The 13,725-nt window shown below is 42.8% G+C and overlaps 1 protein-coding gene across 2 annotated transcripts in view; it reads right to left on the bottom strand.

The window, feature by feature from the left end:
* Window positions 1-13,325, bottom strand: part of IP6K1 (inositol hexakisphosphate kinase 1) — a 42,097-nt gene extending 28,772 nt beyond the window's left edge. For both annotated transcript variants that reach the window (XM_009281172.1, XM_009281179.2), the window contains exons 1-2: window positions 13,269-13,325; window positions 8,648-8,747 (exon numbers count right to left, since the gene is read on the bottom strand). The gene's annotated coding sequence lies outside the window, so the exon portion shown is untranslated. The remainder of the gene's footprint in view (window positions 1-8,647; window positions 8,748-13,268) is intronic.
* Window positions 13,326-13,725: the final 400 nt, after the last annotated feature.

The following is a 13,725-nucleotide window of genomic DNA, read 5'->3' as shown; positions in this document are numbered from 1 at the left end:
CTCACTGTCAGCCAGGCTGAGTGAATTTAACAAGGGGAAGTCGGCTCTGTAAAGAGCAAACCTAGGCCCTCCTGAAAAATCCCTAAGAAAGTTTCATGGAGAAGCTTCTTTTCAGCTTTAATTAAGAAGAAAAATCTAGACGATGGAATAAGGAACTAAGATTTTTACCCAGTTAGATGCCAACTAGCCAGACTGCTCCAGGTGTAGAAAAGGAGATGCTTTATGATGATTCCATATTCTCATGGGTTTTACATGCGTAATATCTCAGTGTATCAGATGAGGGGGAACGGCAGGAGAAAACTTGAAGCTGTTCTAACGCTCCCCAAGAGAAAGGAGAACCAAAGGACACAAAACGCTTGCAGCCTAGGTCATTGCTGCAGGCTTCTGGCATTGAGCAGGCGTCTCATTGTGCCATGCTCACGCTGCCAAAGCGATGGCAGTGCCTGCTGTGTCTGAAAGCTAGCACGGAAGTGTAACACAAGCAAACAAAAGTACATTTTATCAGACTCCAGAACTCGCAAGTCTCCCCTGCCCCCTTCTGGGAACAAGGTGGATTTGAAAACTTCAGTATCTATTTCCAATGGTAAAATTGTTTACTTGGGCAAACAACCAAAAGAAAACCAGAAAGAGCTTTTGCCTCAAGCAGGAGTCCCTTCAGCAAAGACATGGATATTATTAAGTACATCTCCTTCAGCAGCAGAGAGACTCAGACTGGATTTTCTTTACCCGTACACTGAAGCCACTGACAGAAACTCATGCCTGCCAGAAAATGGCCTGACAATTTACCACAGCTCAACTGTTATGACTAAGCCGATTCATTTCTCAGGTCACGATGCAGATGCGCAATGCAGACTCCCTGTCCTTTACCCCAGTATCTCCACTACTTACTTCCCCAAAATAAAAAAAAAAATAAAAAAGAGAAGATAGCAACTAGAGCAAAACTTGCATGATATGCATTAATTGCTCATAAACCTTCTCCACAAGTTATGGAAACCACATTCTATTAAGCTGCTGACTGAGACCTGACTTAAGCAAAAATCCCTTTGCCACCCCATGTATTTATGTTGGGATCTTAAATGCAAAAGACAAACAGACCTCATTAGGGCCAGAGAAGAAAAATTCTCCCACCTGCCTCTTCCTACCACTGCTAACAAGGAAAACATTGTGCTACTGTTTGTCTGTGAATTTTTGCATTTCACAGCGTTAAAAAAAAATAGTTGCACTTTCCTCTTCATGTTTTTGCATTTCACAGCGTTAAAAAAAAAAAAATAGTTGCACTTTCCTCTTCACCTCCAGAGTGCAGTCCTGCAATACTCTGCTACTCAGAAAACTTAAGCAGATATTCAAACACTTTTCCTTTGTCTCTGCTTTGCATGCGGGCTACTGAGGAGGAAAGCTAAGCAAAAACCCCACATCCCACTCCCAGCTGTGACAAGGAGAAGGGAATTTCCAAAGGAATGGACCATGGGTACTGTTAAGCAGCCATTTAGGATCTGTGAAGAGAAATGTTTCCCATTTTGAAGAGACTGACCGCACAGTAGAGATCCAGGAGCTCTATCCAAAGAGCACATTGTGAGCAACGACACGTTCCGTGCTCTCCCTCCCTTTGCAAAAAGTCAGCTGGTAAGGAACAGAAGCTGGCTCCAGTACTCAGGAAGCAGCACAAATGTTTTGTTTCCTAGGAATCAGAACAACATCTAGATTTAAACCTATCAAGTCTGAGAGTTATGCATCAAAGCCAAACACAAACTTGCCACAAAGAACCATCACAAGCAAGCTAATCTCACCCTTAAGGCCTTTCAAAACCAGCATTTAATTTGGTTCATTTCAAGCTCACTGTAAAGCAGCTTTACAATTCCTACGATATGCTGTGGGCTGTGACACTACTCTGATCCATCTCATCCTCAGATCTATACATTGCCCTTTTTCTGAGCTGTCTGAGAACTAATTATATGGAAATGAACAGGGGTAAAGGGATTCCAAGCAATTGGCTCTCTTAAAGGAACTGAGGACTACAGGATCTCTGTCTTCAAGAAATATGTAGCAATGCCCATTCAGTACAACTCGTGCTGTTAGAAAGAGAATGAGCTTAATATCCAAACAAGCAAACATCAGTACTACGTCCATCTTCTCACTTGTGGCCAGAAACAAACATATGCTTAGCCACGGTGTGGGTTCTACCTCTGCCTCTTCTCACCACTAGACCACATCAGAGTAGCATCCTGACCTGAGGACGTTCTGCCAAAACTGCAGGTGATAACACAAACAGCAGCTCTGAACAAAAAGATTAATACTCTGACTCTAATACATTGTCTGCATAAGCTCCACCTACTCCTCCACGTAAAGCAAGGCAGCAACAGTAAGCTTCACAGCCTCCTGCGATCTAGAATTTCACTACCCAAGAGGACTTAATCTTGCATATGCAGGCAGAGATATACCAGGGCATTTTGGTAGTCAGAACTGAGTTTGAGAGGGAATGGAGTGGCACGTGCATTAGAATTTTCCTCTTTCTCTGTCTTACTGTGAAGATAAAGCTGAACAAACATTTTGCTTCGGCTACACTTGTCTTTTTCTGCATGGGGAAGCTGACAACACTTAACATGTGGCAGGCCCCAAATGGCATCATGGGGTTTTACCAGACAGCCCAGTTTTTGCCTGAACACTGTTAAAACATTTAAAGCCACGAGAAATACAGCAATTCTTACATCTCTCCGCTGAAGTTTACCAGGTCAACAAAGTGCTCAGTTGATTTGGTTAAGAGATTCTTTAGATAATCATAATCTATCTGAGGTCATCCAAATGGAAAGAAAAGAACTAAGAATAGGCTATTGGTTTTGGTGCTTCCGCTGAATGTTTCAATGATCTTGGTCAAACTATTCAGTCCTGGTGTACTTCAGCCATCGGCAAAACAGCATTTCAGAAAGGAACAGCAGGATAGTCAAGTAAACTATCTGCATGCTGTTTTGAAAAGACTGCAGTTTGGTGATCATTTTATTTTCCATGATCCCCTTGCACTCCATTTCAAATTAGTCTTACCTGATAATTAAATTCTCAAGATTTTAAGAAATTGTGTCCTAGTCCATCAACAACTGAGTTGAGTTTGTTAATACAGACTCAAATTAGGGCACCTCTTTCAAGTGAATGTGGTGCTGTTTGGCTGAAGAATCAAACCCTTTAGCAACTTTTCAGCTCAAATGGCAGAAACAGAAGAGGACAATCTAGGAGCACATCAGTTCCACAAAAAGACTTAAGAGCATAAAAGCAAGATTATCCAAACAAATTCACTTCACCGTGGTAAACAAATTCTTGTGCCAAAAGCACAAGGAACAGCTGTTATCTAGTGGTTTCTTCTGCTAACGTAGTTCCGAGACGGTGATATTAAACAAAATTTGGTGAAAAAGGTCAGAGAGGCAGAGAAATCCAAGGCAGTCAGATGTACAGTACTCCAGGTTGTATCAATGCTCAGGACACAGCTTTATTTATTGTATGAGAAAAGGGAACTGCAGGTTGCCCTGCGATGCCAAGTGGACACCCATTCTGGAATAAATATAGCAAGGTTTGTAGTGATAGGTAAAATCTTTTATTAGACCAACTGATAGAGGATGCCCTCCTCTCCCGCTGCAACCCCTTCTATTTTTACACTGCTGATGAAAAAATTAATTCAGCTGGAAAAGACATATTTTGGGGCCCTACTTTTCTACCTAATCCTTCTTTCCTTGGAAAAAGCGCTAGTCACAATGACCAAAAAAGCACTCACATCACTGTCTACCTTCTCAATACCCCCAGCAAAACAAGCTGTATTTTAAAAGTGTGGTTTTATCACTGTAACTGTATCTACATTAAGGGATTCCACTGGCAGAGTTGCACTAGGCAAGGATGAACATGCTGATTAATGCAGCTGTCATTTCTGCTACAAATGCTTGGGACCTTATAAGCACGTCCACAGGGAGTTAAAGCCACATAATCACATTGCAAATCCATGCCCCCTACTTAATATCAGTTTAATTTTCCTAAGCAGATGACCCTTAAGGGTCACAGGCAAGAAAACATGAACTATAACTTCCCAACTTGACAATTCATTGTCATTTTTTCCACAAGAAAGTACCAAACGAAGGTACATTCTCATATACAACACATTCTCTTGTACAGTCAACCCACAAAAAAACCAACAAAAACAGAACAAAAACACAGAGAGGAGAAGGAAAGAGAAAAATCTGAGCTCCATGTTAGGAAAAAAAAAATCTCAATGCAGGTGCTGCGAGAAAGTAAACAATGACATGGAAAATACAGGGATGAAGTGCAACATTTTGGTTTTGAGGTTTTGAATAGGAAATAAAGTTTCTGTCATAACAAACATTTTAAACAGAGACAGTCCACTAAAGCTAGCACATAATTTAAGTAAAATGTATGATATAGTATCTGATGGCTCTTAAAGCTAAGGTAGCAGATTTCGTTTGAAACTAGCTACGACTCTAAAGGGAGTTTCATACAAGAATACTCTCACATCCCTTGCGACATTAAAAAATCCAATATGGCAAAACATACATGACACAACTCAGGGTCATGGAAGGGATTTTAATATGGGCCTTTTGTTATCCTGTTACTCTTCTGGGAATCAGCTTAATCTGCAAATCTCTCAATCACTCATACTGAAAATCTTAAAGCTGTTAAAATACCTCAGGCATTGTTCTGTGGCTTGCAGTATGCTCTGGAAGGTAAAGGGCAAAGAATTAACAGAGATGCACCCAGCCACTTGAGTGAAAATGAAAGGCAATCTGAACCTGAGGCTAGCTTCTCAGAAGATACATGAACTGGACAGCTAGTCACAGCTTCAAGCTTGGCAAGATGCTATTGGGTTTTTGCCCTTCAAAACGCAAACTTGGCATTTAAAAATGTCTGCAAGATCGTTTTACCAGACCAGGAGCTAGCACTGCCATCCTTTGGTGCCACCTTCTAGCAAACCTCACACTTCCAAGGGATTCAATGTAACTTTGGCTTTGCAAAAGGAAATAACCAAGGAGAAGGGAGCTCCTAGATGCCAAAGCAGCTCCTTCCAAAGGAAGGGACCTTTAATAATCCAAATCTTCATTATTACTCTCCTTATACACTGACAGTGGACAGCAGGCCTCTCGGAATACTCTACCACACCAGCCAGTTCTGTTCTGAAGGTTTGAAACAAGAAAACTCCTCCTATTCAAATGAAGTGAAGAATCAGACAAACGAAGCCTATATTTAACTTCCTATTCACTGCAGCAGTTGCAAACAAGTTCTTGTAAACACTCTACAGGTCACAAATTTCCAGTATCTTATCTAAATGTTAAGCTGCTGAAGTAGAGCTCAAAGCTCCTTCCACAACAGGGTTTCTAGAGTACCGCTTACCTAGCCAGTGGCCTCAGTCATTGTAACAGAGCTGTAAAGCCAAAGCAAAAAGAAAATAATTTGTTAAACCTGATCTATTGTCAAATTGGCTTGCGTCTATTTATTAAAGTGCAACACCTTCATATACATGTATAAATAAATAAATTGCTTTTGCCCCATATGCTAAAAAAGCACAGCACACATTCATTTGGAAGACACACAGACTGTGGCAAGTTTGCTTTTAATAGCAGGTCTGTCTCAAGTGTATAAAAGCTACTTTGATTTTTCACAGCTTAAATTCTTCTAAAGATACTGGAACACCGTGTTGCAGCTTCCACAAAACATCAGTCTGCCGAATCAGATGTATTCTCACAGCCGTCTGGGTTACAACACATCATGGGCCATATATTGCTAGGGAAAGCAAATTTACTCTTTAGTTTTCTTCTTCAGTTCAATACAGTATGATAACAGGTGCCAGAAGTGCACCCTCTCAGACTGAAAGACACAGACTAACAAGCACTACGCGTAGAAAATAACACACAGTTCTCCTCTTTGACGATCGTTAAGAAAACTGCAGATGATACCGAACCTGAAACAACAGAAACTGCTCTGCACTCACGGAAGAGTCAACCTGCCAAGCTCACTACCACAAGACACTGACCTTATCAGAATTTTTAAAAGGTTTTGAATTTTCTTCTGGTTGTCATGTCACAACAGGATGAAGTACAAAAAACACGAAGTCTGGAAACACTTCACATCTAACTTGTAACCCTTAATTGCCAGCTTTTAGGAAGATATTTTAACTGCTGTGAATAAAGAGCTTGGTTTACTTTTGGCTGGTGAATGATACAATGCCCTTAACTATGTTAAATTAGAATATTTGAGTCGAGCTGCATTTACAAATCAGAATTAATTTTTAAGACAACCAGTTTTCGTTATTAGGTGAACCAAGTTGTCAATAGGTTCACTGTATTCTCAACTCCTGAAATACATATGAAAGTGTCAGTCCTAAGGATGCTACATGACTAATGAACAGACCACAGGAACAGAAATACCTGCGATCTTACTTAACTAAAGCTAAGAACAATTAAGGGGAAAACCAGAAACCCTGAGTGCTGCTATTACAGGAAAAAAAATACCAGCGTGCATAGCACCTGAAGAAGAAAGAGTGAAAACTAATCAGATTCCACATGGTGCACAACAGTGGTACTTATTCAGTCTGACTAATGGAGTTAGAGGTTTTCTCTCAGTTCTGTAAAAATAAAAGATGTGTAAAGCATGCCTGATAATGCTTATTGGTTCAGATTTAGCTTACCTTCAAATTTTAATAACTGTATTCAGGTCAATGCTTGTGGTAAGAACTGTGAAATATTAAGACCTCAATTACATAAACAAGATTTGTACCCAACCAAAGAAAGGGCCACCTGCACAGCATAAGAAAAAACACTTACGGTATTTGGTCCAACTGGGAAACAAAGCAAACCATTCCAATATTTGCAAAAGTAAGGGTATCCATAATCATTTTGTATATGGTCACATTTAATCTAAGCAAAATCTGCATATTCACAATTAACCTGATGGGGGGTTTATTGTTGGAGGTGTGGGGGCGTTTAAGAAACTATCTAAAAACACCTGCATATGTAGTGTTTCAACACATACTGAGCTTCAGACTGCTTTAACAACTCTTTTGGGACAGACTCAAAAGACTGAAGTTAAAAGTTCCCCCCCCCCCCACCCCCCGTACATTTGTGGGATGAGAGAGTCAACCCCCACAAATCTGACAGGAGTACCTTCCTCAGATCTGCCACGTAGCTTTACACAGACCACAGTTCGGAAAAGCAAAATACACCCTCCACTAGGCAGCAAGTGTTGTGAGGGCCTTCCAAAGCTCCAGGACTTTACCAGTTTTACTTACAATCCACGACAGTACTCAAACCAACACAAGAGCACAATACCTCATCTTCTGCAATAGCTCCAACATTTTCATTGAAGTTACTCTTTGGTTTGATTCAGTCACTGACTAAGACACAGGACTATGTAGCCCCCTAGGCTTCTCTCCCAAATCCTTCCTGCTTTAAATAACTCACTGACATCTGCATTCACTGGTGCACTGATTTTGGTGCTCGAAGCTGCTTATCGCCTATAGTTAGCTGTAATGAGATCATGACTGCCTCCCCACAAGTGCTTAAGCTGCTTAGACAGTACTGTCAAAGGACACAGAACAAACAGCCAGCCCTATCTTCTTGTGCCTGTCTAAGATTTCTAAACTCACTTTTTGGAACATTTGACAAGACTTTGATACCAACAGTGAACAACGCTAATCGGAATTAAAGATTACATTGTATTTTGCATAAACCCACTCTGGCAGTTTAAAAAAATGGGAAAAATGCAGCTCAGCGTAGAACTGGGGGGGGGAGAAATGTCACAGCAGACTGTATGAGCTATACAGTAGTTCACCTTTAGATCAGCACTTAAGTCAGCTGTGACAAACACACAGGAGCATCCCCTGCAGAGAAGGCACCGCATCTCTCCTCTCCCCGCCCCAGGAAGGTAGTTGTAGAGGTCATCATCATCTTTGGTCATTACCTGCTGCACTTCAAACTAGCAAAGACCATTAGTCACACAGGTCAGTGGCCTCCCCACCAGAAAAGTGAACTGTGCGACACAACCACTATTTAAACACGCTGTCTCTCAAGAAAACAAGGTCATTTGAGTCTGCTGGCAAACGAATGCTAATACCACAGGTACTACTACTGAGTCATATCTTTGTTGATAAAGAACTGGGGGAAAACGGATATGCTAGACTTTCTTCCAAATTTAAACAGCACAAAGTAACCCCTTTCAGCCTGGAAGATTATCAAGCCAGCCTATCATCTTCCCGCAAACTAACCTCAGAATAGAAAGGAAAAAATAAAAACCAGACAACGACAGAGTTCTGAAATCATCGTAAGATAATTCAGCCACCTAAATGGCCAGAATTGCTAGAACATAGGAGTTAGCCTCCAAATCTTGGAAGCTTAGCTTATTACAAAGAACTGACACCGATTTGATTAAAAGTTAACAAATATAAAACAGGACTGACCTTTTCACTCTGTTCTAGTGCACTTACCCAGGTGTTCCTGTAGTATCCTCCAGAGATAAGAGCATACCTCCCACAAACCGTATCTACATATACTTACTTAAAGGGTACAATTACAAAGCGAGAGGTAAAAAGCAAGCAGCTTATTTCTCTTTGCATGATATTTAAGGTGGCTGCATGTGTATTCTGGGCAAAACAGAAAAAAGTTACCTTAGAGATGTCACCCAAGCTCTGTCTGTTGAGCAGTCACTGGAATATGGAGCCAACCTCTCACAATCAAGAGGGAGCAGGACGCCAGAAGCAAGTCAGCCTGCAAGATGTTGTATGGAAACGAGTTAGCAAGTGCTAAATTAGCTTTTATTTAGATCTTTACTTGCTCATCAATTCAGAACGTTTGGGAGCACACTTTCCCTTGAGTCTGGGACCAGAATTCACAGCAAGCTCCTTTCAGGATGCAAATGCTCTCACTCATTCCTCTGGGCTCCGACAGATGCTCTTTACCAAACATACCACTGGGGCTGAGGGGATTGCTGCCCCCACCTGCCTCCTCCATCCCTCAGCTGAAGATTACCAACCAGTGGATGGAGCAAAACAGGATGCATGCCCGTTCTTCATCTGGCCTGGTTCACAAGACACTGATGGGTATTAACAAAGAAAGGTTGAAGCGTAGTATATTAAACTGTGACAGCTGACCAGGCACTGCTGCAGGCCCTAATACAAGGAAGGTAGCGTTTGGCAAAGAAGTAGGACAGCTGGTGGAGGAGATAACCTTTCTAACTACAAAAGCTAAATCAGAGACAGCTTATCTACTGGAGCTCTCAACCACGTGTAGTAACATCCTACCAGGATAGGCACATCACATCTCATAACCTTTTTCACTGCTTTTATCAGATTTGGTTGACATAGATCTTCTACTAATATAATTATGGCAGCTACACCTATGTTATTTTTTGAACAGAAACAATTGCACCTATGTTAACTACCGTGGATAGCATTATACAGATAGAGAGGCACTGTACAATAGCAAAGCTTATTCCTTTACTCCCAGAGAAGGGGATGAAACAATTTGTTGTGAATGAAACTGACCACATACTGATGGGTGTTATGCAAAGTAAGAGAAAGCTTAAAGCAGCTTGTTTTTTATACACAGTTAATGCCACTCAAAATGCATATACACAAGCCTACAGAAATAAATGAAGGCAAATGACTTGCACCTTAGTACTATCTGCAAAGTAGTTCGCGCTGATGGGGACTATATAGGAAGCACAGGCACCCCAACACGCCAATTAAGAGAACTGCATCTATTAGAAAGTACATCTACCCGAACAGCACACTGGGAAAGCCAAAAATAACAGCTGCTGCCACATCAGAACAGCACAAGCACTGCGTACAGGCAATGCCTGCAAAACAGAAACTAAGCAGCCATGCACAAACACTTCCTCTTCCTCCCCCACCACCCCTACAACAGCAGCAACAAACCTGAGGTTAAACACTCGCCAGCATCCTGTTCTGCATTCCTGTCACATCAGGAATATAAAAGAGGGAGACTGCTGGCTGCTTCTCCATACATCTGAAGGGTTCCTTCAGTTTACAGCAAGTAATACTAATACTTGACACGATTCTTGCACAGCTTTCTGTTGCATTTTCTTCTCTTTCACTCCTTTTCTCTAGCTCACCCATTTCAGAGTTCACTAGGGACCCCTTGTATTTACTAGGCTTGTTTTTGATACATTCCTTCTCACCAACTGAGAAGTCAGAAATAAAAGCAGTTGTTCCTAGGCAAGTCACATTATATAAACAAGCAAACACAGAGCCACGGCTCTACTGAGCTGCCACACGCAAACTCTGCAAGTCAAGTTCAAATCTAAACCCTGCCCAGCACCAAGACTGATGGTGTGACACTGTCAAATGCAAGAGTAAACAAATCAGGCCACAGTGTTCTGTCAATACTAACTTCTGAGACTATAAATCCCAGCATCAACACTCAACTGTGATGCACGTCTCAAACACGTTACAAGCTAATTCCCGATGAGCAGACTGGGGGAACCCAACGGCAGCAAGTGAAGTGCCTGGGTTACGATGCAATGCCCCAGTAATGGCCCAGACAAGGCCTCTGTCGGATTTTCTATGGCTTCAGTATCTGCATTTCAAACACAGATGGAAGAAACATACCTCCTCTAGAACACAGGCTGTGAACATTCAACTTCAAACTTACCACCTGCATTTCTTATTCCAATGGAAACCACAAGACAGTACCACCCCATACCCCAGCGTGCCAGTCAGAACTCACCAGATCCACAACAACCTTTAAACAGAGAAATCAATTAAAACTGAAATCTAAAAAGACAAGCGATCAAACCTTTTTACAAACATTTGGTGATCCACTGAACCAAAGAGACTGTGTCCTGTAAGCAGATGGTCAACAAACAGCTCCAAGCTCATACAGGGCTCGTCATATCGCACTACTCAAGCTCAACAAGGTCACATTTTCAGTTTGATAATTCTACCTGAAATGAATAAGCTCCGTATGTGGGGGAGGGAAGGAGAGAAGAAATAAACTAGGCAGCTCAGACGGGATGAGAATAGCATGCAATGCATGATTAAGAAGAAATCATAATGCTTGTTCAGAAGGCTAATTAACTGATTAAGGGTGCAGGTACTACTTCAGCCTGGGCATTTTTTGACTTCCGAGTGCTTGCTATTCTAGCCTTGACTTCTCACTACGTACAATGCAATACAGAATAACTTGCAAGTCAGTTGACTTACAGAGTCTGCCATGAGAGGGGATCCCAAAGTACATCTAATTTTGCTTTCTAGAATATTTTTATAAGAAGGACATGCCCAGTACTGTCATCCTGATGATGAAGCACACAACAATACTATTCACAAAAGTAGTAGGAAAGAAGCATGGACACTACTGTTCCATTTAATTTTTAAATGTATGTAAATATGTATTTTAAAATTGTGTTTTTATAGCTAAACAAACATATAAAAACACGTTGTTGCACTGTTTCACAGTTACAGTGCAGGTTACCCTGAACAAGAATAAGACTCCATTCCACCACCAGCCCCATGTTCCCACCATTGCCCTTGCACCAGCAAAATCATTTAAGCACCCACAAAGCTGGGGAGAAAAAAAAAGTCAGTTTGTCTTCAGTTTGACCAGTGCATAAGTCAGGGAACCCTGATTCCCACCTGCACAAACACTTCAGCTGGCACCAGTGACAGGGCAAGAACCTCCTGTTGGTTGCAGTCTATACTTACATGAGCTTAAAGTGACTGTGAAGCTACGCATGGGAGGTGGTACAACCAAAACTCCTGATGACTGGAAGCTGATCCTAGAAACTGTCCCCCTTCTCATCTCAACAGTGAATCATGCTCACTTGCTCTTTTTCTATGTAAGAAACACACAAAACTGCCACAAGGCACCTACTGGATAAGTAGAGTAGAAATTAACCCTAGGAAAGACACACACACTGTTCAGAAGAGGGCCCTACCAGCATATCCTACTCCTTCCACCCCTGTGGTCATCAGAGATTCCTATGGTAATGACCTCGTACACATCAACTTCCCCCTCAAGGAGCCAAGGATCACTTCCCCTGCTCTCCCAAAAGTCCTTATCAGACAGGAAACAAAGGCAACGCCATGAAAAGGAGACTTTGATGAACACAGGCTGTTCATCCATGCACCTGGAAATGGTTGTGCTGAAAAAGCTGGGGAGGGTAAGAAACGCTCTCCAATGCCATCAGAAGAAAAATTAGCATTAGGACAATTCAAAACATTGACAAAACAAGAGTTTTACACAGTTGAAACAGCAACCCAATTTTATCTTGCTATGTACAGAGTTCACACTTAGTCTTTTCAAAATGTACCACTTTCCTTCCAGCTCCAAAACAAAGCACTTACCTTAGGTCAGTGCTAAACTAACCCGGCCACAGAAAGACATTTCTCAACCTCAATAACAAGGAACTGTTACACAGGATTAGGATGTCCCTAACAGACCTATTCAGGGTTATAGTGACAACATCTAATAACCGATATATCTAATTCTAAAACACTTCCAAGCTTCTGACAGAATTTCTGTAAAACAGAAATCAAAGTTCAGTGATATATAACAAGAATACAGTATTTTTCTCCATCAAAAATCTGACCATACGCACATAGGTCAGTGTATCAGCTGCAGATGACAGTTCAGTACAAGGAGACTTGCACAAGACATTACCATATATTATTTTGTGAGACAAGCTACCAACTACGTTTACACAAATAGGCCTACCGACTATAGAAATATTACATTAAGAATCAACAGAGACCCAAGCCCACACCGTTCTGGCACCATTCAGTGCTTCATTAGCAAAGGCCAATCTTGGAATTCAGCTTTGGAAGCTCTGAATACCAAGTTAAGCCAGGTGAACCTGAAGGGAGGTAAAGCAGATGGAGCAGAAACACAGCAAGACAGGCTGAAATGAGAAAGGCAGCACATACTAAAGCATATTACTAGAAAGAAAAATGGGGGCCTCACTGATTCAGAGCTTTAAGATGGAGGGACACCGAGCCCGGCACCAGTTTAAATTCAGAGTAGCTGAAAACTGAACAGGAGTCAGCACCACCTCTCCTAATCCAAGTCCTACTTGGAAACCCCAGGGAAGGTTGTTGGTTACGGTCCAGGTCTGCAGACCCATGAGCACATCCGCCCCCGGGGACTGCCAGGCGTCCTCCGGTAACCACTGGAGCAGCCAGCATTACCAGAGCCTGCCCGCACCCCCTCCTCTGCAGGGGTAGTAGTACGTTGGGACGCAGGAAGGGACCCCAACCCCACCAGCTTCCTCACCATGTTGGTTTCATGTTACCACCGTGGTTTGCCGAGTTCCTTCCTGCACGCTGTTCCTGTAAAGGGAAGGGCACAAAGGGAGGGGACGCTAGATCTGCTTGCCGGGCAGGGCCCCCGGCAGGAGCAGCACGGCCCTGCCCAGGCACCGTGCTGCCCACGGGGCTGCCCTTGTGGAGCCCTGCTCCCAGAGCTCTTCCCACGCTGGGGAACGACCCTCCCGCCCCAGCTCTGCCCCAAACGGGCCTCGCACGGGGAAGCACTGGGTTGTACCTCCCCACACACCCCGCAAACACAAGGACGCGCCTGGCTCCCCCCTTCCACTCCTCACGGGACCGCGCCTGGATTCCACCCCCGTGGGTCTGTCCCTGCCTCCCCCCCGGCACGGCACGGCCCTCGGTCCCCCACCTCACCCCGACTCCTCACGGGGCTGCGCCTGTGTGTGTCCCCCCTCCCCCCG

This window comes from Aptenodytes forsteri, unplaced genomic scaffold (genome assembly GCF_000699145.1).
Source record: "Aptenodytes forsteri isolate BGI_AS27 unplaced genomic scaffold, ASM69914v1 Scaffold156, whole genome shotgun sequence".
NCBI lineage: Eukaryota > Metazoa > Chordata > Aves > Sphenisciformes > Spheniscidae > Aptenodytes > Aptenodytes forsteri.
This window is presented reverse-complemented; position numbering and strand designations above follow the sequence as displayed.